The sequence below is a fragment of the Typopeltis vanoorti genome, chromosome 2, assembly GCF_054136105.1.
Source record: "Typopeltis vanoorti isolate ZY-2024b chromosome 2, IOZ_Tvanoo_1.0, whole genome shotgun sequence".
Lineage (NCBI taxonomy): Eukaryota > Metazoa > Arthropoda > Arachnida > Uropygi > Thelyphonidae > Typopeltis > Typopeltis vanoorti.
In genome coordinates this window covers 144,773,748-144,801,275 of record NC_143550.1, presented here as the reverse complement: position 1 = coordinate 144,801,275, position 27,528 = coordinate 144,773,748, and the positions used below count along the sequence as shown (strand labels likewise).

The 27,528-nt window shown below is 33.5% G+C and overlaps 1 protein-coding gene and 1 non-coding gene across 2 annotated transcripts in view; one reads left to right on the top strand and one right to left on the bottom strand.

The window, feature by feature from the left end:
* The window catches only part of LOC150109496 (metabotropic glycine receptor-like), a 284,141-nt gene that overhangs the window by 184,386 nt on the left and 72,227 nt on the right, over window positions 1–27,528 (bottom strand). The gene's annotated exons all lie outside the window — the stretch shown is intronic.
* On the top strand, window positions 23,015–23,096 carry TRNAL-AAG (transfer RNA leucine (anticodon AAG)). The gene has a single exon. It is a non-coding gene; the product is annotated as a tRNA-Leu (tRNA).

Genomic DNA, 27,528 nt, shown 5'->3' with positions numbered 1-27,528 from the left:
TTTACTCAATTTGATACACGCTGAATATGCTTATAGTCGTAATGCGATCTTGCAAATGATGGAACAGTTGTTCCATGCGTTGGTTCAGGTGTGTAGAGGTCAAATCATTACAACTTTTGGTAATATATCCCCCCCTCCCCAAGAGAGAGAGAGAGAGAGAGAGTTATAATTCTTCGGAATTTTCTATCTTAGGCTATCAGTTTTCATATTTATTCTGCTCACCAGACACTGTCACTGAAGGATGGATTTTTTTTTTTTACTAAGCTTCCCCACTCCATCTAATTTTTCGGGCTGATTGGTTGAGTGAAAAGCATCTCCGATTTTTAAACTAATAAACTATAAATTTAAATTCCATTATTTCATAATTTTCACCGTCCGGTGTGAGACTACCACTCTTCTTGCTGCAGGAAAAAGGGCTTGGAAAACATCACGTTATATCGCCCTGGATTTCCGAATTATGTAAGCCTCAACCGGTCCAAGGCAGTAAAGTATGTGATTTCTAACTTTTCATGGGCATGGATGACATAAAAAAAAATCCAACTATACAAAATACGTGTCTCGTTATCTTCCATTTACCTCAAGTTCTAATGTGCCTATAGAGCGAAAGAATGTGATCTTTTTGACAAAACTTCCCTCCCACTGCCAGCCTAACTGCTTACCATCGACTCCCTTCACTCTCATTTCCTCATTCTACACGTTTTTCCCTCTGTCCCTTTAAATCTCTTTCTAGTTTAAACTATAATCCAGCTTATAATCCTATCTAATTTTGTTACCCACAATCACACAATTTTCGTTTCCACGTGAAATAGCTTTCTTTCATCTTCTAATAATTCAGTGTTTCGGCTTGCGCTCTGAGATAACTGCAACCACTAACCTTCAGAGGAAATATGGACATAATTTAATCAGTAAACGATATCCGAACAAAGCCATTTCAGACTACTGCGTCTCGAATTGCTGCTACGATTCAAATAATGAAAGGACTTTAACTGATAAATTTAATTATGATTTTGTTATAGCTGATAAGTCTTGAAGAATTGCTGTCCCATTAGTAAAATCATTTGCATTGCGCACTGTAGGAGAAAATGGATAATAAAAATCAGCATTTTGAAAGCTTTAAAATACATTAACTGGCCAATATATTAGAGACATGCTTAGTGAAATACATCAGTAATAGGCGACGAACAACAAGGGACAGCCATTGGCTATAAACATGAAGTTCAGTGTCCTTCCGTATAGAGTGTCGTCTCGGTTTATTTGTTTGCTTGTGTGTGTGTGTAATGGAAAAAGTCATGGCCCGAGTGCTTTGAACGAGGGATGATAACAGAAACCATCTGGGTTATTAAGGGTATCTCGCAAGCTGCTGCTCTACTAGGATGGCCATGCAGTTTCAGTACACCACAACGTGAACATAGCTGGCGACGTCTCGGATATACTAATAATGGCGTAATATTCAGGAAACGTTAGTCATGGTGTATAACAGCAGACAATCATAGAAGCTATCATAAGAAACCCATTCAACAAAAACACGTTATTACAGAAGGCTGAAAAAGAAACATCAGTATCGGACACCAAAGGACTGAAGAAAGGTTGCGAGAAACGATAATTCCAATTTTCTCTTATTTCATGAAGGCGCGTGGACCAGGATTGAAATCAAAAACACAAGGCCAGGACGTATGTCTTTAAATGTCTACAAGTAAATGGCTATTCTTAAAACCTAGTAATAAATACGCCAACTAAAAACAGGATATTTATTTTAGTAGAATATGTGCATGAAAGATGTTATCCAATATACAAAGAATGCATAAATATTACAACTGTTTTGGATCGAAAAAAGAAACTGACTGTTTGTTTAAGTTGTGTAGAGATTATTAGTTTTTTCCAAGCTTCCGTAGTTCATTCAGTATCGACGATGTCTTTTGGATGGAAAGATCTCGGTTAGAATCCTCTCTGGGACGCGAAGATCCTTTATCAGGGCTTTTTAAAAGAGGGTGAGTTAGCAAGTCTCATATGGAGGCGGGGGAATTTTTCCTTCCGGAAACTCAGGTCTTTCATCCCACAAAACAGATTCTGCTATATAAATATAGCAGAAATGCAGACAGGATTATCAGCAGTAATCAGTTTCCAAGAAGACAAATTTTGGCTGCTACAGGTCATTGAATCTAACATGGGAAGACAGGATGGAATGAGGTAGCGGTTTTCAGCTGATGTGTTTCTCGGGCGGAGTATTTGGATCTCAGGGAAGTGTATATAATTTGAAAAAAAAAAAAAATCCTTCGATATTATAATATGGGAAGAATTAGGGGTAATTTCTAAGAATCGAGTAAGAGTGTTGTTACTAAGGCGTGAGGATTAAGTTTTTTGCTTAGAGAATAGTGAATGTGTGAAATGGATTGCTATAGTCAGTTATGAATGCTTTGTCACAGAATGAAGTTAAGATGCGAAGTATGACAAGTACTGTGCGAATGATAGTCAGTTCTTGGTGAAAATTATGCGTGGATCGCTTACGATGCGTCTATGGGGATGCCCATTTAATAATGAAAATAATTTTATACATGAAAGATAGTTATACCTGTTAGTTCCTTGATAATGATCTATGCTATGTTTTTTGTTCGCTACTCAATATCCAAAAGCATACGATAAGAAAGCAACCTAAATGTTCGTATTGATAACAACTGAGACAATTCATTTAATGTGAAGATTAAAAAAAAAAAAGATCGAAATAAAGATTTCTCAAATTTACCATGATTTTTATTTGTTTTTTCGTATTTTTTTTCATTTTCCACTTTTAAATTCAAATAAAAATTATGGGAATATAGTTTTGAAAATTAACGTTAGAAGCATTTATTTAAAGGATAAGGGATTAAGAAAGGTTGAAAAACTGATATACATTTAAACATTAACAAATGCCACTCTCTACAGTAAATCGTGAATCGATTGTTCAGTTAAATATTTTTATTTATGTGTCTGTTTTGATTTTCCTTTTATATACTAGCTCTTTTCTGTTTAGAAGTAATTTTGTGTAGTTACCTTTTGTGATCTCTGCATATAGCTGTTTGTAATTCTATGCATTTTTAACAGTTATATTATTGCTATTGGATTTCACCTTTTTTATATAATTTCGAAATTACAATTAGAAATTTGTAAACAACTTTGAAGTTATTAATTAAAATATGTTAACATTTAAAAATCGATTTAACGACAGAGAGAGAGAGAGAGAGAGAGAGAGAGAGAGAGAGAGAGATTTTCATTTAATTACCCATGGTCTCCGTAAAAAAATGTGTAGTTAATCCTACACCTAGATTAATGTTCTGATTGTATACTATTATATTACCCCAATAATTACGTGAGCAGCATAATAAGTATGAGTTACTGTAGTGCATATCTGTATTCATCCTGGATAGCAAACTGCTTGAGATTAGTTCAGTCGAAATACAGATTTATAATGAAACTGCTTTTAATGAACGTGTTTGTGAAAGAATGATATATCGAGTAAGACAGCCTCCTAATTGCTGTAATCTATCTTGAAAGATTTGTTTCTTCCGTTCGTAAAATATTCAAGAGATTGACACCCATAATTCCCTCGCCAGTCCATATTTCAGACAGCTTCTCAATGAGGTTGGTGTATTGCGGTACAACCTCGGGGGACCGATCAATCAAAACGTGGGCAGGCTTGGAAGATCATGTGATACAATCGTGGTGACGGTTTTGATCACTAAGTCGGTCGAGATTTTGCGGTTGCCTGAAAGGAAACGATCGAGGGTTTTCCCACCCCGCCACCTGAAGGGATCTGGGAATTGAGATGCCTGCAAGCATCTTCGATTTAGAATTAAAGTTGGGATGTTCGTAGCAGGACAGGAAGATTCGATTAGCCTCTGTACACAAGGTGTAAAATCGATTTCGTGCAGATCTCGGCACAGCCAAAGGTCTCATAGCAACGTACTCGGTCATTCTTAGTGCTAAGCTAAGATGCACTTAGAAATTCAATGTAGAATCTCTATCTCCTTTTCTTATTCAAGTTCTTTTCTCTGTTTCTCCTTTTTCTTCTTTTTATATTTCTTATCTCTTCCTCCTCATTATTTTTATTCCTTATATATATATATATATATTTATATATATATATATATATATAAGGAAGAAAAAAATATATATATATATCATATCATGCGCCCTGCATTACTCGTGGCACACTGTCAAACATATCACCCCAATTAACAACTTAACAAGCGCTTTCACTGCCAGAAATCACACCCGTAACACGTTATGGCGATCTATGTAAAAGCCAATGTATGTAAATAGACTGTCATCTTAAATGGACAAAACATATGAAATATCTTCATAAATTCCGCATCATTTCAATAGAACTCTTATAAGTAAAATATATGATTCCATCTAACGTAGGAATAAAAAAAAATCTAATATATCACGGCATTTACGAATCACTACTTGGGCAGTACAAGTCTACGCAAACGCATCAAACAGTCATCTAACCAAATTGTAAAAATTACACAGGAAAAAAAATGTTTCAGCAGTGTTTTGGAGACCTCATATATACATCAGTCAATAAGGCGATACATAAAATCCTGAGCATTAAAAACCTGAAAGACTACGTAATATTACTAAGGAATTACTTCAACAACCAATCGTAAAAACAGACAAAGATATCGCATAACACGATCCACCACAACTCTTTACACAACTAGAACTTCAATAATTTATACGGTTCAGCATTATGATCGCATTTCATGCTCACGCTACTCAACAACTTTCCACACAATTAAAACACATAAACAATTACAAAATACTAAACCACGAAGTGTGGAAGCGATATCAGCACAGTTCGTATAGCAGATAACATTCATAAACCACAAAACTGCACCATCATTCCATCCAACGGCTACATCACATCCATAAAATTTATCAAAGAAAATAAATAGCGTATGCTAATCCCACTCTCTCTTCATAAAAGCTAAATCCAGCTTCGCAGTCGGTGGGATAAGCCCACCTCAACAAGCCTTAATCAACCAATCCTCATAACCAGCATTATTATTGTTGTTATTAATATTACTGTTATTCACTTATCACTGAAGACTGAACTCTTCGAACAGACTCCAGTGTATTAACTGTATAAATGTAAATAATCTGAATAATAATAATCTATCTGTCAAATGTATATTTATAAAAAAATATGAATAATTCAGAATTGTACACTGAATCTCTATAGTAACAAAAATGTAACAAAAACATTTTAATTTGTATAAATCATACTATGTATGCATGATGGTGATGAATGATGATGAAAATAATGGTTTTTATTCAGCATTATGTATATATTGTAAATAGTATGCATGAATTACTATGATGTTTGAATAACTAATTTAAGAAAAAACTTATTATTATTATTATTAGATTCGTTTCACAAAATGAGTAACCACACCAGCTATTTTTTGTTGGGTTCTTCTGTTCATGCAAACGCATATAATAAATCCTGTTTGTATGAATGATTTATATGTAAATTTGAGAATGTCAAACGTTTATAAACGCTACAAAATTTTTATTATAATTGGCAATACAAAAACGTCTACAGTTCGTAAATCCACAATGATTCACGGTAATGGTTATATAATGGATACAAACGGTAATGGTTTGTATCCAGGGGATCGGCCTTCAGGTTTGTAAAATACTACATTTTATTGAATGTAGTATTCATATATAGTCATAATTTATTGAGTATCAATAAATTATGACTATACACAATGTATAGTCACAATATAGCTGTATAGTCACAATCCAATCAGTGGCTATATTTTTGTAACTTTATAATAAATTAATTTATATTTAAAATTTTATAGCGTGAAATGCATTGAAAAATACTAAAGTCAAAATGAAACTCAGATCAAAAACGGATATTTGAAGACATGTACATATTTCCAAATAGATGGCACTGTTTTATTAGTAAAGTGTGGCACTGCGTAAAATCTTTCCTTGGGGATCGTGTGCAGCGAGTATAGCTTCTAGTTCTAGAAGCAACAGCTATAATAATGAATAACATCACTATACAAGAGTGCTATTCGAAAACGTGCCTTTTTTTTTGTGATGGTTTTGGATGGGCGGAGATACGAAGTTGTTTAGAACTTAAGCGAGTCAATTCTGCAACATAAATACGCGATCCTCCAGGTACATGAGGATGTATTATTAAGGATGTTTTTTCTTTATTATTTCTTGTGTCCTGGATTTTTTCCCTCTCAGGACATCACTTAGTTAACTGCCGTACTCAAAAGATTCTTCATCCTTGAACGACCTTAGAAAGCGTGGAATGAAAACACTGCATGTAAAATTGATTGGCTGTGTTTTCCAAGATACTAAAAATAACCAAAATGCGCATGCAAATATGTCTTATAAAATGCATAACAGATAGATGTTCCTGCCTAAAGGCCTCATGAGATCAAGATGAACTGCAAATACGCCATACGCGAGGTACCTCAGAATAGTGAATGAAGCGATAAGCTATTCGAGTTATTCGATAAAAAGAGGTCTGTGTTTTATCGCTCACTTCATTGCTAAATTATTATTCACAACGGGAAGAATTTTATCGATATCGTTCAAGGCTCGTCAGAAGAACAGATTTCAGTCGGTTTCGCATCACAGCTAGGTTCGAATATCTAAATGAAACGAGCATTTGATCATTACGCTAAAGAAGCGATGTCTTATTCCAGTTTATTTACAACTAGTTCGGTTAAATCGAAACCGAAAAATCCTATATAATACAACTAGAAAAAAAAAGAAAAGCTTATATTTTAGGCGATCAGTAATTGCAAATTACAGGGATTTTGATCGAGACATTTGTATATAAAACACTAAATTATTTAGTGACTACTAGCGCCACCTACTCACATCAGTTATGTGTTTCTGACTTGCTTAAATATCTTTCACTAATAAGAATATATACAAGCTGGTTTAAAAAAGATTCAGGACAGAATTTTTGTAAAAAAAAAATTACTGACAGCATTTGGCAACACCTCCTGATCATCTACCGGTCGTCATTGAATAGATTACTCTGGCAAAGCACATAGCACAATATGAAACTATATTGTGAAATCGATGTGTAGAAGATACCGATTGCCTCAGTGACAAGTCAGGTTCAGATGTCAAGGCAATGCTGGTGCATCAAGATTTCTTTCCTAATACTAGACTATGAATCGGTTTTAAGTTTGTTTTCGAAACAGTCCGTCTTCTCAAATGAACTCAGTCCGTCCTTTCAGATCCCAGCTATAAAGGGAAATGATTCGGCACAAAATGGAAGAGATAACTTGGAATTAAGATTAATTTGACATTCTATAACACATCTATAAAAATATCCCCGGAAGTGATCTTGCACCGGAAGTGAAGTCACGTTATCGTGTTCACAGAGAAAACTATTATTATGTGAGCACACATAATGTTTTTCTAAACACCGTCAACCGCAGATAACGAAAGGGGGATTTTTGTTATTCATCAATCATCGCTAATTCTCTTAGAAATTCTGCGTAAACATTCTTTATTCGAAAGTGGCTTTTGTTTGTCGTGTAGCGAAAGCACTTGACATATGTTGCTATCCGATAGCTGACATCGTACATAATACGAATATTTTTTTTCTTGTCTGATGATGCATGCTTTAATTACTCAGAAGAATATCACATATCCTCCATGGAAATATTTTATCAGTATGCAAATTACTGAGAGTTACGAGCGCGAGGGACTTAGTGCACAGGATGTAAACACGTCCTCGTTAATTCTTGTTAACTTTTGCTGTTTCGACTCTTGTGCAAGGGTCTCTAGCTGAGGAGCTTAACGCCAGTGCATGGAAGCTCAGTATAATCGAGAAGTGAACCTTTCTGCGCACAGGAGTGTTGCACAGCGTGAAAGAGAGAGAGAGAGAGAGAGAGAGAGAGAGAGAGAGAGAGAGAGAGAGAGAGAGAGAGAGAGAGAGAGAGAGAACATATTGCAGGTTTAAGCGACTCCTTTTACGTGCTCCCTCTGATGAACACCAGTCAGGAATCGGAGCACAGGAAGTGTGTTACAATACTCCGTTACTATGACGACCGTTGCGTGCTATTATATCCACTTCCCAAACGTGTGTCATTCCATTCACGCTAACTAAAGGGTGACCATACTAGCCAAGAACAATTCTTCAGGAATCTCCATTCTTCCCTTATGGTATGTGTTCAACCGTAGTTGATGAGTATTCATCTGCGATTGACGTTTATTTAGCTTACATCCAGGAACACGAACTATATGAACCTACTTCACCTATGGTTATCAGCTAAGTATTCATCTGAAGAGATAAATGCCTCTCATTCTAACTACCACCGCGATTAAGCACTTAGCTCTTCAGTATACGACAAGTAATAATCATTGTTTACGTATGTTGGTTACTACATGCATAGCAGAGAAAAGGGAAAAAAAGAGAGAGACGAATGGAGAGAAAGCAAATAGAATTAATAAAACAAGTAAGAGAGAGTTATACGAAGTAATTTCAAAAAGATGTGGATAACTGACAGAAAACAGCGAACAATGTGTGTTCTGGCATGTGTCAAGAAAAAAAAAACTGTGTTATTTAAAAATGACAGATAAAACATTAAAGAATGATCTGAAAGGACAAGAAAACTCCCTGAATGAGAATTTGTAAATTCTGAAAAGGGGGAGGGGGTTACTTTTCAAGATAGATTCAGACCGGCACCACTGATCACAGTTTTGAAAATCTTTAAATCCGTGTCATGTTTGAATGATTTTTACAAGTTGATAATTGTACTCGTTATGAGTCCATTGAACTTCATCTTTTTTGGCTGCCGTACTGTAATAATACTGATTCCCATGTTTTGTAATCGCTTGGTTTTAGGAGGGGAAGGGTGGAGTTTCAGAATTCGTCTGAAAGTCAAACTCCTGACCTTAATCACACTCATCTTTACATAATGTAGATGCAAAGTAAAGAAGAAGATAGGATTTAGGATTCACAAAACCTAACCTACGTTCCGAAACTAAAACAAGGAGTGAAGTGGAATCTAGGTCCTCATACTGAAGAAACTGTAAAGTGATATATTTACGTCAAAACACGTTGACAGTTTAATTTTTTTTAAATGAGAAATTGTCGTGTTCAGTAACCTGATTATTAAGGTAAAGTAGCAAGACATAAAATAAGAATCGAATTTTAAATGTTTTAGACATTTATTCGGATATCCTGAAAATATCATATGGGAGGATGATTTTAGCACAGAGAGAGTGATACCACTGAGAAAAATCTGCCTGTTATTAAAGTCATTTCGATTGAAACAGTGAAATTCACAGTTAATCTAACAGGATTTAACAACACCAGTCTATCTATTGGAGTCCAATCTTTCATGGATGGGATTACTATAAAACAGAAAAATTCTCAGACGGAATTAACGAATTGAAACTCGATTTGAATGTGAAGGTTGCAGCCAACACGCCCTCGACAAAACCCTACAGAACTGACTCAGTGAAATTTATTCTATAAGTTAAGCATGAATCTTCCGTGCGAAAAAAATACGTAGAAGTTCGAACCTTATTACAGAAATATAAGCTGAAAGAGAGCCTTCTAATATGATCGCTTAAGATTATATTTCCACAATTATTCGTGGTCGTTTCCACGTATACAAAATGTCAGGTGGAATTTTGGTTAGTTTAGCCGCACACAGCTTAAACAGCTAGAATGACCTCCTTCACATTAGGAATGGGAGACCGGAAGCATCGATACTGGAGCAGCACGCTACGACTGCCGACCGACTATTAATATAGACTGGAAAAGTTCCAACAAGCAATTAACAAAAAACCTAGAAAATCACAGAATGAAGAAACTTTTTAGAAACAGTAGATATTTGTTTAACTCATCAAAATCCCAACAACGACGATGCCATGCACACCATGATTCTACGAGATATAACGACGTGCTACGGATGAGCAAGGGACACAGCCTTCTATATATCTACTTATGAGGACGTTGAGAAAGAAACGAGTAGATGCCGGAATCCTTATACAATAAACGTGCTTCACTCATAAATTAACGAAAAGAAGTATTGACAGTTCACTGATAATCGAAGGAAATCTTTTCACTCACTAAAGGGACTGTCTTCAGAGGAAAGTCGTCCGCAAACGCGTCTTGTTCAAAAAAAAAAAAACATGGGTTCAAATTGCTCTCATAGATGCGCGAAACAATTTCTAGATATTTATATGCCTTTCAAACAGGGATTGAAAAGTTTTTCTTGTTGTGGAAACTCCGATTTTACTCTTGCAAAAAGAAAAACAAAAAAAACAGCCTAAGAACACATGATCAAACATAGATGCACTGGTCTTGTGATTCTCCTCTTAACACATCCAAATGAGTCACAATGGATGTGTCATAGTAATGCAAACAATAATTTTTTTCAGTAATAGTAAATATGTATTGAAACGTGAAAATCGAGATGCAGAACAGAACAAAATAGAATAGAAAAAAAATCCTATTCTCTTTGCTAGAATAGAATATTCCAGCTTTATATTTAAGAAAAACAAACGTTTTTTATATATAAATGCAAAATTTGTTTCCAAAACGTATATTTTATTTGAAATAAAAACGTTGATATTTCATATATATAAGAACTTTCCACTAAACACAACTATTTTTACCCATTCCATTACAAAAATGGCAATCTGTTCTTGTAGTAAAGTTGAATGTGTTGATGTCTTCACCGACTGTGTAAATCTCGCAAAGGTGCTATCTAGCCGCATTTAACATTAACACAACTACATGTAGTTGGGTCGTTTCTACAGAACGTTCCATAAATGCTTATAATACGTATAGATCAGGCATGTCAAACTCTTTTACCTCCAAGGGTCAAATTAAGAATTATACATCAAGCCGAGAGCAGCAACAGAAAAAAATTCTCGAAATAAAGAGGAAACAGATTTTTTAATATTAACATCAGAGTATATAAGGACAAAATACAACTATGTTACAAAAATACATATAAAATATAAAGTTTACTTATTTAAATAAAATTATACGTATCACTTTTGCTCTCGGGGGACCCTGTAACCCCTAGAGAGCGCGTCCCCTGGGTGGCGGATAGGGGAGCCCACCGTGTGTGTGTGTACATGCGCGTGCGTGTGTGTGTATATATATATATATGGTGGGGTGGTCCGAATATACTAAATAAGGACTCGTGAACCAACAGGGCCATAAGGGGCAATCATCTTGATTGTAAGGGAAGCGGCACTCCCATGGACCCTTAGCTGGATCTATCCTCTCCTTCTTCTACTTTGAGGAAGACCCACTTACTTTAATCTTTCCTATAAGGCCTTATCAGCCAACACTTCTTACTTTATGACCCTTGTGCTATTAGAGTACTCGAGGGCCATGGGGTCTTTTCATTTCTGGCCTTACAACTATGTCCTCTCTATAAACCTTACTATATTTCTTCTATAATCTACCCTTTCCCCTTCAATATACCCTATTCCTCCTATGGGTTTAAATTCGGAAGAAGGCGAGTTCAGAAGCCTTAAGGTAGCAGCCCTACCACTGAACTATTCCATCGTCAGGCTAGTCCCCTGACATGGAGAACATAACCATACTTGTAAGCTGACAGAAAAAGATAATCGGATTGAATCTATGGGAAACGACCCTGGAATGGAAAAGGGAAAACGAAAATGGAAACGACAAAATATAATACACATAGCAAACTGGAATGTAAGAGGAATAGCATATAAAGAAATAGAATTAGACCAGTTATTAAATGAAAGAAATTTTAAAATAGCAGTAATCACTGAAACAAAAAAGAAATTAAAGGGAACTATGAGAACTGAAAATTTTAATGTGATATACAGCGGAGTCGACAGAGACCAAAGAGCACAAGCAGGAGTCATGATTTGGATTCATAACTCCCTTTCAAAACAGTTAAAACATTATAAATTATGGAATAAAAGAATAATAGAAGCTAGAATAAAAATAGATAGAGGCTATTTAACAATAATTGGTTTATATGCCCCAGAAGAAAGAAGAGAACAGGATAATATTGATTTTTATAATCAGCTAAAAAACATATATAATAAAATAAATAAAAATGATTACATAATTTTAGCAGAAGACTTAAATGCAAGAATTGGAAACACGGAAATTAATAATAATATAGGAATACATGGAGAACATACTCTAAACAGGAATGGTAAAAAATTAATTGACTTTGTAGTTTATAATAACCTAAAAATAATGAATTCCTTCTATAAACATAAAGACATACATAAATATACTTGGGCAGCAAGAGGATGGAAATCAATATTAGATTACTTCATATTAAATGAAAAGACATCAAAATTTTTAGTAGATGTTAGAGTTCACAGAGGATATGAAATAAGCAGTGACCACTTCCTTTTTAAAATAAAATTAAGATTAACACCTAAATGTCTACAAGTAACAAGAACAGAAAGAAAAATTGAAACATTTGTTTATAAAACTAGACTATTGAATGACACAAATGTACAATGGCTATATGAACAAAGAATTAACCAGTATCTAGATAAAATAAAACAAAATGAAGAAATAGAAATAGAATGGGTTAATATAAAAACGATACTAAATGCAGCAGCAAATGAAAGCGTAGGAAAGACCAAAAAAATTCAATAAAAAGAAAAAACTGAAGATCTGGGATGATACAATCAAAGAAATAATCAAAAACGAAAAAAAGAAGCCTATCACAAATGGTTCAGCAGTAAAAGATTAGAAGATGAAATAGAATATAAAAGAATAAGAGCCATAGCTAAAAGAGAAGTCAGAAAAAGACATAGAGAATCATGGAATAAATTTGTTTCTAATTTAGAACATGATTTATATAAAATAAAACCCAATGTATATAAGATTTTGAAACACCTAAAATGCAGATACCAACGAAAACATAAAATTAAACACTGAATTGAAATTAGAAGAATTTCTAAATTACTACACAGAACTGTGGACAGACAAATATTTTTAAAAAGGCAACTGGCAAACAATTAACGAAAATGAAAAGAAAATAACTGAAGAAGAATTAGAAATCAGCCTGAAAGAAACAAGAAACGGAAAATCACCTGGAGAAGATAAGCTAGGTTCAGAACTATATAAATACGCAGGAACAAGATTCAAAGGAAGACTCTTATTATTTTTAAATAAAATTTACTCAACTGGTATTCCCCCAATAGAATGGAAAAAAGCAATTGTGATTCCTATCTTTAATAATAGAGATGACCCTAAAAACTATAGAGGTATCAGTATACTAAATTCATGTTACAAAATATACAGCAGAATCTTAAATAACAAACTAATGAAATATTCCGAAAACTTTATTCTAGAGGTACAAAATGGATTTAGAAAAGGACGATCATGTATAGACCCAGCCTTCTGCCTAAAATTAATAACAGAGAAAAGAAGAGAATATAATTTAGAAACACATATTGCATTTATTGACTTTGAAAAAGCATTTGACAAAGTTAAAAGAAACATATTATTTAACATATTAAAAGAAAGACAAATACCAAATAATATCCTAAAAGCTATCACAAGTATATATGAAAATAATCAAATACAAATAAGATTAAATCATGAGCTATCATATACAAGAGAGATAAACCAAGGGGTCCGACAGGGATGTCCCCTCTCAGCAACTCTTTTTAATATCTACTTAAATGAAATAATAATAAAATGGAGTAAAAATTTACATCAAGGAATTAAACTTTCACCTACAGCTAACTTAAACACTCTCCTCTTTGCAGACGACCAAATAATAATTACAAATTCTGAAGATAACTTACAGAAAGCTATTTTAAATCTAAATGAGATATCCAAAGATTATGGTATGATAATATCAACGGAAAAATCAAAAACTATGGCCTTTAAAGGGCAAGATCCAGCAAGAACTAAAATAGTATTAGATAACAAGATCTTAGAACAGGTGAATTCATTTAGCTACCTAGGATGTATGATCACTTATGAAAATGAAAAAGATATAAACATAAAAATTGCAAAATATTTAAAAATAACAGGAGTAATTAACTCTATATTTAAACCAAACCTAGTTCAAAAACAAACCAGGCTAAAAGTATACAATACATTAGCCCTACCGGTCTTAATGTATGGAAGCGAAATCTGGACAATAAAACAAAAAGACAAACAAAGATTAACAACAGCAGAAATGAAGTTTATGAGAAAAACTGCAAAGTATACCCTATTTGATCACAAAAGAAACGAAGATATTATGAAAGAATTAAACCAAGAACCAGTAATTGAAACAAATAAAAAATATAAACATGGATGGATGGAACACGTTCAAAAAATGAAAACAGAAAGATTACCAAAACAAGCCTTAAAGTACAAGCCATTAGGCTTGTACTTTAAGGCTTGTTTTGGTAAAAAGAAAACCAGGACGTCCTCTTAAAGGAAAAAGAAAACCAGGACGTCCTCTTAAACGAAAAAGAAAACCAGGACGTCCTCTTAAACGATTCAACGATGACTTCTAAGGCCGGAACAGGCCATACTAGGCCTAAATCCTTGATACGTATGATGATGATGATGATGACTTTTTTGAAGAAACTTGACAACATTTTGCATTAACGAAATCTTCAAAATTTGGTTGAATTTATTGAGCTGTAGTTATTTTCAATATTGCTGGTCTGTTAATCTTGATCTTTCCGGGGTTTTATTATTCTTTAAAGTTGAAAATAGTTGTTCGCATAAATATGCGCTACCGAACATAGATAAAACACGCCTAATTGCACATAACACATTGGGTATCGATAGACTGATAAATAATTATAGAACATTGGAATTCCAACACACATATGTTTTTGTTTCAATACGGAATCACACTGAATTTCAATTAATTCCAACTGTAAATTGTCATCAATAGTTTCAACATCAATCGATAGAGGAGAAGTAAACAGGTGAAACTGATTTTCATATTTCTTAACATCTAAAAATCTTCTTTCGAATTCATTTTCTAATAACTTCATTTGATTCTGAAATTTTCAATTTCGGTGATTTTTGTAATAATGATTGACAACATTCAAAATGGGATAAATTTTCTTTTTTGAATTTGTTTTTGCCAAAGTAATAATTTCTGTTTGAAAATGTTAATATTGTCAAATAACATGGTAACTACTTGATGTTTGCCATGTCAACTTAATCTTAAGCTACTTAATCCAGGTCCTTAATCCATTGATCTTAAAAATGATCAATGGATTAAGGACCTGGCTTTTTCAGTTGACATTACAAGTCAACTGAAAAAGCCAGGTCCTTAATCCATTGATCATTTTTTAATATTTCACATTCATAATTTTTCGATTCTAAAAAATTAGTAATTTCGTCCAACAATTCGAAGAATCACTTTAAAACTTTATGACTGGAAAGCCATCTAATTTCTCTATAATAAGGTAGATCGCTATATTCACTTTCTATATCTTCTAGAAAGTTACTAAATTGGCGACGATTAAGCCCACGTGCAACAATATAATTTACAATTTTTTAGGACATGTCTAATATTTAAAACTTTGGAGCACAGTGTTTGCTGATGAATAATGCAATGAAAATGTTAAAAATTATTATTACCTTGTTCTTTGCATTTTTCTTTTAAATTTTTAACAACTCCTTTAACAACACCAGGCATGGCAGGAGCACCATCAGTTGCAAAGACAAACTAGCTTTTTTAACGGTAAATTGTATTCATTCAAAACTTCCATAAGGGCGTTAAAATATCAACTCCAGTAGTTATATCGTGCATAGTGAATAATTTCTAGAAATTCTTCACAAGTTCATCCACGAATAAAAACAGCCAGCTGAGCGATATCCCGTACGTCTGTACTTTTCGTCAATTGCAAGGGAATAGATCTCAAATGTTGGAATTATTGATTTTAGTTGATTCCTTAAGTTCCCGGATATATCATCAATTCTGCTAGCAATGCTATTTCAAAATAAGCTTATATTTTTAAATTTCTTTAACTGATCAGTAAACAACATTTCAACTGTTTTAATAATACATTCGCGAATAGATTCCGCTTCAGTGAATGGTTTCGACTTGCTTGTAATTAAATGTGATAACAAATAATTGGTTTTTACCGTAGCTCTATTATTTTATAGGTTTGGTAAACACTTTGTTGATTTTGAAGTGTGAACTTTAATTCTGACAATTTATCTTCACGAGGTTTCCAACATATTTTTCATAGTTTTCTTTATGATTTGTATCGTAATGCCTTTTAATATTATATTCTTTGCAAACTGCAAGAGAGTTTCTACATATCAGGCATTTTTTTTCCCCTTGAATACAAAAATATTGTAACTCCCATTTTTCTTGAAAACTACGATGTTCTTCTTCAATTAATTGTTTTTTACTCATACTGTTGAAGGTTTCGACATTAAATTATATAAATTCTTTACTAATTATAAAGAAAACACCATACTTTCTTACGACTTGAAAATTGCTACCGGCTAGCCTCCTATTGTTGTGGTTAGCGGATGTAGCCGCGCGCGTAGACTTGCTCGTTAAAATTCGGTAAAATTCGATATTTATGCAGTGGTGTAACGAGATTTTTTTAAAATAACAAATAGAACATTATTTTCTTTAGAAATTGCAGAGCAGTTTGGCGTATAAAATAATCTTAAGTGGAAATGTTAATTTTTTAAATATGTTTATTTAAATCGGTGTTGTCAAAAGTTAAATAACCATATTGGTTACAATGTTGACAATTATAACAAGTAACATGGCGGGCCGCATGTTACTTGTCGGCGGGCCTCGTGCGGCCTGCGGGCCGCGTGTTTGACATGCCTGGTATAGACTAAAAGAATAATCGCTAATCGTTTATCAAACTGCATCAGAAGTGAAAAACAGTATGATTGCACCTTTGACTGATTATACGCTATCTTATTCTGTTCCAGTACATTATTTCGTAGTAGAGAAGTATGTGATATAGAATCGCTCTCGGTAGAGGGTTGCTGGCATTCGTAGGGCAGACAGACAGACAGACATGTTTCTTGCTGTTGACGTTTTTCGAGCACGAAGAAGTATTTTGTTGGTTCGTCGAAAAGATTGATGTTCGCCTATCGAGATCCTTATGGATGTTCTTGTTGCTGAGCGCTCCAGGTGTGGGGTGATAACTTGGACACTCGATTGATGTTCAGGAGGCAGAGCCGTTGTTGTTGTTGCAGAGGTGGCATAAGATAGAGCGATTGTGTGGTCTCTGAGGAAGATGCAGCTTCGAAAGAGAGACCTCAGAAGAGTTTTGAAATGTGCTTTTCGGCTGAAGTAAATGTCCACCATCGTAATCAGCAGACACACTCTCCTTCACAAATGCATCGGTTTAGATTATTTTATATACGTAACTGACCGGTGCATTAATAATCTCTCCCTCACTGTCATGATTGTCATAGAATGGAAATCTGCGAGAGAGTGAATCTATAAATTTAAACATGTATTTGATGACATATGCATTTCCACATTTGGCAACTAAAAAATAACTTTGTGCATATGTCCTGTAAGAAGGGCTCCCACCCAAAATTCAATGTCATAATCATTTATTTCAGTGGGGGTCTTTTTTCAAAAAAAAAAAAAAACTTTGAAATATTTTTTCTTATTTTCTTAAAAATATTAACTAATTCATCCATCGTTTTCAAGAAATGACATGCACGCGCGCGCACGCACACACACACACACACACACACATAGATATTGGTGATAATATCTCCATTATCATCAAGATCCTGATACCTATCCTCAAGGTACAGAATACTATAACAGTGCTACATGATTAAATTTACATTACAGTGATATCCCGGTTAGCGTTCAAAATATATTCGCAACTCTAACCGAAACATCGCTAAACGGAGTCATTCTAACATTATATTTTATAGGCTAAAATATAAATACAAATAAAGTGGAACAATAATAAATTGTAATAAGCTTTTTTTTTTTTTTATGAAAACTATTAAATATATTGCATTTTAAACCGGAGTGCGGCTCTTCCGCGAACCTCAGAGCATCGATGATAGACGTTAAGAATTGTTTGTCTTTCCTAAAGTTTCTTTCACGATGCCATTCTCCTTCGCAGGATACCATTTCAAGAACACCTCGCTTGGCCTTAGAGTTCCGTTCATAGGGTCGTTATTTATGAACTGATCCATGATTTGCGTGATCGCGATGATGCTGTTGCTGAGGAATTCTGTAGTAAGTTCTCTCTCTGCGGTAATTCCGTAGTAATGCCACAGATATTATCAGTGGCATTTATAATGCTGTAGTCTTTCCAAAACTGCCTCATGGACTGTTTATCTTCACCATCTGTTTTCTCTACGAGTTTCTTGAAAGGTAGTAAGCCTTAAAATTCAATATTACGTGTGATCCATTAGTTTGTATTAATGAAGTTAGACTGAATTAATATTTGCGATGATTCGATAATAGCCGCTCTCGAAAATTACCCCACATGAGCGCTATAACGAAGCAGCTAAAAAGGGCAGAATTAAACAGGGCATTACTGCATTTTAATAATAAAATTTAAATGTATCGATATATTTAAATTATATTGTTAACATTTAATTTTAATAATAGGGTAGAATCTATAGCACACTAGTGGTGGGTGTAAAGGACGGTTTGGCACTGAGAAGGAAGGAACTTATTGACATTTTTCTCGAAAAGCTGGAGGTTGTAGTGTTGTTGGGGGGAACAGTTCTAGCTACTCACGAAGTGTTCGTTATTCACAGCCCGAGAGGTTTCATGACTCTTGTCAAGAATTATTCTCTGTTACACCGCTAGAAAGATGTTGAAGATGTAGAATATATTTGCTAAATGCGCGTTTTGGAACCTAGAAGTTATGAGTAAAATAACAGAATGAAAGGCGACAATTTCATCTTTCAAAAGCACAGAACCAACGCATGATAAAGATCTCATTACCACTATTACATAGTAAATTTTATTTTTAATGCAAACCTTAGTTCACCTTCTTTAAAACATTTTCCCATTTCTTTCTTTTTTAACTAAATACTTATATAATTGTCAACACGGAGACGTCTTTTGAAGGCTTGTCCTTCACAATTTCAAATTAAAATTCCAATATAAAGTTTTGTTTAATTAATTTGGAATAATTAACTGAAATTTAAGGTAACATCAAAAAAATTCGAATAGTTTCTTGTAGCAAGTAAAAAACTGACTAATTACACATGCTCTATCTGTGCTTTCCATTAGCCTTATTTATCCAAAAGAAAAAAAAACTCATTAAGAGTAATACATTTTTGCACGCAGAATGATATCATCTGTTTAACACTAATTTGCATTTTGTGTTAGAGGTGAATGAAGTGCATATATGAGGATATTGCTTGCTCTTTTATTTTAAAAGATAATTATTCGGAAATTCGAGAAGCCTGTGATTTTTTTTTCTTTTTATTCTACCAAAGATAATCAAAAATCTTCTCGGAGAATATTTGCTCATTTGTTTCTTTTTACTTAAAAACAGAAATGCTGTTCGGGTAGAATAGTTTGAACCGTAAATTTGAAAAAAGAAAAAAAATCTCTATTTGTCGACGTTCATTTGATCTGATCTGTATATTTGGCGCATTACCTGAGGTTAGAAACTAACTTGAACGACCTACTTATGCTAATGACTCGTCATATTAATATGTGCAAACGCCAGTGGGTTTAACACGAAACTATTTAAAGTTCCTTCAGCTTTACGCCTATCTGGCTTCGCGTTCGCGATTTAAATTGTTCGTCTCCTCATTAAAACCTACGTCTTTCTTTCCTTCTTTTCTCTCAGCTTCTTCACGTTTCTTCTTAATTATAATATCTCTTTATGCCACCGCTGTAAGTAAAATTGAATGTTTAATTAATCTCTCAGTTTGGGCTTGCATCTGTCTCCCATGACTGATTGCCTTAAAGTTATAGTGAGCGATTAAAATGAGAATGGAGATATGAAACGGGCTACTGAAAGGTCACTAATGAATGATGCGCGTGACTTATTAATGGTGTCTGATTCGCTCTCAGCAGACTAAAGAGAGGATAACAACGTGGTATCTTTCTTTTATTCATTTTTATTATTGGAATCACACAGACCATGACTACGGTCGGTATACTCTGGAATTAATAATAGCATTCTTATAAGAATGTATTATTTCTGAGGGCATTTGATATCTAAGCGTGTCGAAAATCAAAATAAATCTAATCTATATTCTACTCCTACTATATCAAGAATTTTAAATCACACACACGAATGATATGTTTAATGACATGCAATGTTTGAGCGATTCTGTTCGTCTAGAATATTATGTGAATATGAAATAAATATCGGCTCTGGTTTTGTCACTTCGCAATAGATTGATAACAGATCTGGTCATCTCTTATTAAAGAAAAATCGAATCCACAAAGTGAGTACGACTAACTGCAGTGGTTTTTAAACAGAACACCAGTCTGGCGCCTAGATCAGAAATATCTCTGTAGATGATAACACCAATGCTCAGCTGGATTTAAACCTGGGAATTGAACTGGTGAAGTAATGTGCTAAGAATTCTGGCACACCGTTTAAATTCTGTAACCGCATTATCCATTTTTTCCCCAAAATGAAAACAGGTACAATTGTTTGCTATCTTTTTGTCTGGAATGTATTTCAAATAATAAAGATTCCATGCTGATGTTACCAATCTTTTGCTCTGCCATTTGGTACAGCAAGGAAAATCTAGATTCCTTTCTGAAAAGAGGTTTATGCCATGCTTCTTTATTCTAATCACTATATTACTGTTTCTCCCATCACTGCTTCTTCTTAGTTTCAACCACTCCTATTCCATACTGAAGACAACGGTTTCTATTGAGTATGCAAATAACTCTATTATTCTCCTATTCCTCCATCTCAGCATCTTTGTTGAGTCGCAATTCTTTTGACTGCACGATTGTCTTGATACTAACATCAGAGAGATAGGTGCACATTGATAATCTCTTCTTTCTTTTTTTTTTAGTTATGCACCGGCTTGAAAGAAAATAAAGATAAATCACATGGAGCAGAATTTTTAGTTTTCGCGACTAATGTTATCCATTTATCGTGCAGACTCTTCTTAAAGTACAAAGATTACAAACATTATATTTATACATAATTTTTTTTTTCCTGTTAGCTATGTACATAACACATTTATTTTGTGTCAACTGTAAGTACCTCACCACAGCTAGTTTGTACTATGAAAACTGCAGAGAATTAAAAAAAAAAAAAATTCTACTACCACGTCTGAGATAGGTTTATTCAGCCGTAGTGGCAGTGCATAGAAACATTTCGAAACAGATTTCAAAACAAGCTTTTCCACCCAAAAAAGGACATCATCGCCACCGACTGCACTTTTAAATATTTCAGTCACCAAGGCGTAAGCCAAAAACATAGGCTTACACAGGAAATTTAATTCCTGAAGTCAGCAATTACGCTCTCTCAACTGTACAAAACTTCAGCAGCTTGTGGAATATAATTTCGTATTATTTCGAATCATTTGGACTAAAATGACCTGATTTAAATCAAAAATTGCTGGCTTGCCGAATTAAAAAAAAAAAAAATGCATTTCTAATTTCATCAAAATCGGTCCAGCTCAATGTGAATTTACTATATCATACAGTTACTCATTGTTAGAGGCAAGCAGCCTCTGTATTGTATTAAGCACATAAGAATCTACAGTATTTTCGTATTATGTGTTTTTCAAGTGTCTGAGTACTGTTCGATAACAGTGTATTAAAAGAGAGAGAGAGAGAAATGTGATTTTATCGAGGATTTAATTACTTAAAAATAATTACTTCCACACATCAAGGAATACATTTTAAGCTAACATGCTTTTCGATGTCAATATTTTTATTGCGAAATAGTCGTCGTTTTTTTTCCCTTTCTAATTAATTCAGCTTCGTTGATTCCCGTCACAAACAAAGCCGACCACGTACCGATGACTCGGTCAATAAACTTCTTCCGCACTTTTGCGACCATAATATGTGCATAAAGAAACCTTTTTATGACAGCAAAATAAAAGCAGTTTAGTCCCTTTCTTATATATAATGAAAAGCCAATCTATCGTTAATTCTTCACTGACGAAGTTAATAATAAACCGTGTAGCATTTTTGTAGTTTTGTTTTACAGAGCGTTACTTCTCGCGCTGTTTATTTTTATAAAGCAAACGTCGCAATATGAATTCAATTGTTTTTTTTTTTTCTAATTAGGTAAAAGCGTTTCAAAATTAACAATGAAGTGAAATTCATCTTTCTGATAACTTGTTCGTGGCGCAATTATAAAACAAAATAAACGAAACTCAATCTTCAAGTTAATTTACAAGAAAAATAAATAAATAAACTATGGGGAGTAGAATTAGCTGTCAGCCAATCAGACACCGAATTATACCTCGTTTCTTATGCCGACTTTTGTCAACAGCATTCGCGATCATTAATTATTATCGAATGACAGCTACTGACTAGCTTATGCTGTTTTTCCCATAGCGTTTGCTAGGATTGGCTAGGTTCTGGCAACATTATAATTCACTTCTTTTATTTTATTTAAGAGAATTATAATGCGGGTTGTAAGGTGGAGGCTTAAACGACGCTAAAAGTGAGGAGTAATAATGATTTTAAAATATTTGAAATAATATGATGTAACTGGAGGTTTTCTATGTGGCGTCTGCACGATGCCGAATTACGTATGCAAAATTTTTGCGTAAAGCATAAGACAAATCACCAACGAATATTAAAATGAAAAAAGAAAGAAAGAAAAAAAAAACTAAAATTTCCAGAATTTTCATAGTTATAATCGTCTTGAATGTTTGTCATGGAAGTTTCCATGCTATGTACACCAAAGATTAAAAAAAAAAAAAACTACCCTAAGTTTTAGGATTAAAAAGAAAGAAAGAAAGAAAGAAACAGAGAATCAATGTTATACAATCCGTGAATTTATGTAACTTTAACACAAAATTAGATGTTGCTGCTATTGATGAATGATAAGTTTATCAAAACGGAATGATAGCACAGAAAACGGTAGGGTGGCCGAGCGGTCTAAGGCGCTGGTTTAAGGCACCAGTCTCTTCGGAGGCGTGGGTTCGAATCCCACCCCTGCCAAGTAGTTTTTTTTATTTTGGGGGGGGACTTGCTTTATTTTTTGCCGGCCTGGTTGGCCGAGTGGTTAGCATATTTGCTCTCCAGCCAAAAGGCTGCGGATTCGAATCCCGCTATAGGCATGGATATTTGTGATTGTCTGTGAAAATACTAGTGGTGATATTGAGGGGGGGGGGGGCAATTGCGTTGGTGTAGATGATGATGATGGTAGTTGCGGTTCACTGTAGTTGGTGGAGACAGAGAGAGTTGTAGAGTAGGTGCCCTCCCTCGATGAGTCTTTGGACTTCCTGGAGGTGTCAAGTAATAATAATAATAATAATAATAATAATAATCATGTGTATCAAGGATTTAGGCCTTGTTCCGGCTTTAGAAGTCATCGTTGAATCGTTTAAGAGGACGTCCTGGTTTTCTTTTCCCTTATGGCTTGTACTAGGTGAACGTGTTCCATCCATTTATGTTTATATTTTTTTAATTTTTTCTATTACTGGTTCTTGGTTTAATTCTTTCATAATGTCTTCGTTTCTTTTGTGATCAAATAGGGTATACTTTTTAGTTTTTCTCATAAACTTCATTTCTGCTGTTGTTAATCTTTGTCTTTTTGTTTTATTGCCCAGATTTCGCTTCCATACATTAAGACTGGTAGGGCTAATGTATTGTATACTTTTAGTCTGGTTTGTTTTTGAACTAGGTTTGGTTTAAATATACAGTTAATTACACCTGTTATTTTTAAATATTTTGCAATTTTTACGTTTATATCTTTTTCATTTTCATATGTGATCATACATCCTAGGTAGTTAAATGAATTCACCTGTTCTAAGATCTTGTTATCTATTACTATTTTAGTTCTTGCTGGAACTTGTCCTTTAAAGGCCATAGTTTTTGATTTTTCTGTTGATATTATCATACCATAATCTTTGGATATCTCATTTAGATCTAAAATAGCTTTCTGTAAGTTATCTTCAGAATTTGTAATTATTATTTGGTCGTCGGCAAAGAGGAGAGTGTTTAAGTTTACTGTAGGAGAAAGTTTAATTGCTTGATGTAAATTTTTATTCCATTTTATTATTATTTCATTTAAGAATATTAAAAAGAATTGCTGAGAGGGGACATCCCTGTCGGACCCCTTGGTTTATCTTTCTCTCGTATATGATAGCTCGTGATTTAATCTTATTTGTATTTGATTATTTTCATATATACCTGTGATAGCTTTTAGGATATTATTTGGTATTTGTCTTTCTTTTAATATGTTAAATAATATGTTTCTTTTTAACTTTCAAATGCTTTTTCAAAGTCAATAAATGCAATATGTGTTTCTAAATTGTATTCTCTTCTTTTCTCTATTATTAATTTTAGGCAAAAGGCCGGGTCTATACATGATCGTCATTTTCTAAATCCATTCTGTACTTCTAAAATAAAGTTTTCGGAATATTTCATTAGTTTGCTATTTAAGATTCTGCTATATATTTTGTAACAGGAATTTAGTATATGATACCTCTATAGTTTTTAGGGTCATCTCTATTACCTTTTTTAAAGATAGGAATCACAATTGCTTTTTTCCATTCTATTGTAGGGATACCAGTTGAGTAAATTTTATTTAAAAATAATAAGTCTTTCTTTGAATCTTATTCCTGCGTATTTATATAGTTCTGAACCTAGTTTATCTTCTCCAGGTGATTTTCCGTTTCTTGTTTCTTTCAGGCTGATTTCTAATACTTCTTTAGTTATTTCCTTTTCATTTTCGTTAATTGTTTGCCAGTTGTCTTTTTTAAAATATTTGTCTGTCCACAGATCTTTGTAGTAATTTAGAAATTCTTCTAATATCAATTGAGTGTTTAATTTTGTTTTCTTTGGTAGCTGCATTTAAGTGTTTCAAAATCTTATATACATTGGGTCTTATTTTATATAAATCATGTTCTAAATTAGAAACAATTTGTTCCATGATTCTCTATGTCTTTTTCTGACTTCTCTTTTAGCTATGGCTCTTATTCTTTTATATTCTATTTCATCTTCTAATCTTTTACTGCTATAACCATTTGTGATATGCTTCTTTTTTCTTTTTGATTATTTCTTTGATTGTATCATCCCAGATCTTCAGTTTTTTTTCCTTTTATTGAATTTTTTGGTCTTTCCTAAGCTTTCATTTGCTGCTGCATTTAGTATCGTTTTTATATTAAGCATTCTATTTTTATTTCTTCATTTTGTTTTATTTTATCTAGATATTGGTTAATTCTTTATTCATATAGCTATTGTACATTTGTGTCATTCAATAGTCTAGTTTTATAAACAAATGTTTCAATTTTTCTTTCTGTTCTTGTTACTTGTGGCCATTTAGGTGGTAATCTTAATTTTATTTTAACAAGGAAGTGGTCACTGCTTATTTCATATCCTCTTTGAATTCTAACATCTAGTGAAAATTTTGTTGTCTTTTCATTTAATATGAAGTAATCTAATATTGATTTCCATCCTCTTGCTGCCCAAGTATATTTATGTGTCTTTATGTTTACAGAAGGAATTCCTTATTTTTAAGTTATTATAAAGTACAAAGTCAATAATTTTTTACCATTCCTGTTTAGAGTATGTTCTCCATGTATTCCTATATTATTATTAATTTCCGTGTTTCCAATTCTTGCATTTAAGCCTCCTGCTAAAATTACGTAATCATTTTTATTTATTGTATTATATATGTTTTTTAGCTGATTATAAAAATCAATATTATCCTGTTCTCTTCCTTCTTCTGGGGCATATAAACCAATTATTGTTAAATAGCCTCTATCTATTTTTATTCTAGCTTCTATTATTCTTTCATCCCATAATTTATAATGTTTTAACTGTTTTGAAAGGGAGTTATGAATCCAAATCATGACTCCTGCTCAGGGCCGGCGGAAGCGGGCATGCGATGCATGCGGGTGGCGCTACGATGGGGGCGCCGTCGCCAGGGAACGGTTCATAAGTTAATTTTTAAGAAACAAAATTTTTATCATAAAAATAAAATAATTCTTAGAATGATCAATATTAAAATAAATGAGGCCGTGTACACTAAATAAAAATTTAAAAAAAATGTATATTGTCGCCTCTTTGATCAGCCGGCTGTTTACAATTTTGCAGCTAGAACAGGCTAAATGCTTGACTGCAGAATGTTGTGTCTCTACTGCAGTCAATCTAAAGTGAAACGGTGAACAGTTTTTATGCGCAGAAACGAATTTTCGTACAAAACATCTGTTGCTAGTTAACCAGTCATATGGTACGCATCTCAGTAGGCTACTGACAGTAGCGCAGTGCGGACTATTATTTCGTCTCTGTGTCGTGTTGTGTAATAATTTCTTGTGGGTATAAAATAGAAATGGAATCAAAAATTTAAAAAAAAAAGTTATCCGGTGCACAAAATCTTAAGCGTCATGCTGCAAAAGAAGCAGATATTAAGAAACAAACTGGGGCGCTTAATAAATTTATTAAAATATTAAAATATTCTGATGCAGATTGTAACCAACTCGATACATCAGAAATCAGAGTTGAAGAACCGTGCACATCATCCAGTTTGCATGAAGGTACTATTGCAACTATTGAACAAGATAATTGAACATGATTTAAGTGAAAAATAGTTAGGATTTAGTCAACTACAACAAGATTTAGTTGTAGTTGATCACGAAACTAACACGTTATTAGTCTCTGTGAATTTAGAAGATCCAGGTGAATGGGGAAATATTGATGAAAAATTACGAGTTGTTTTAATTGAAATGGGGCCTGTTCAAAATAAAAATATAATATATCCCAGAGATACATATGGTTGTAAATTTGACGACACGTATTATAATAGACAAATGGAAAAAGGGTGCTCGTGCCAAGAACATGGCTCATTTATTCCGAAACTTTAAATTCTGTTTTTTGCTTTTGTTGCAAACTTGTCGCACCTACTGAATCAACTGAATCACCCACTGAGTCTTGTAGAAGGTTATAACGAATGGAGAAATGGAAGTACAAGTTTACATAGACATGAGACTAGTTTAACTCACATGAAAAATTTCTTAAAATGGAAGGAACTTGATAAAAATTAAAAAAAAAAAAAAACTACTCAAAGCATGTATGAAATGGAAAAGAAACATTGGATGAGTGTTTTAGAACGCTTGATTGAAATTATAAAATTCGTTGGTAGCCAAAATTTAACTTTTCGCGGATCATCTCATAAATTATATGAAAGAAATAACGGCAATTTTTTTAAAATTAGTCGAACTGTTTGGGAAGTTTGATCCCGTTATGGAAAATTATGTTGAAAGGGACCTACAACGAAACAATAGAGTACACTGTTTGAGTAAAGACAGTCAAAATGAAATATTGGAAACTTTAAGTAACGCAATCAGGAATACAATTTTATTATCAATTTTAAATCTAAATATTATTCCACAATTTTAGACTGCACACCTGATGCAAGTAAAACAGA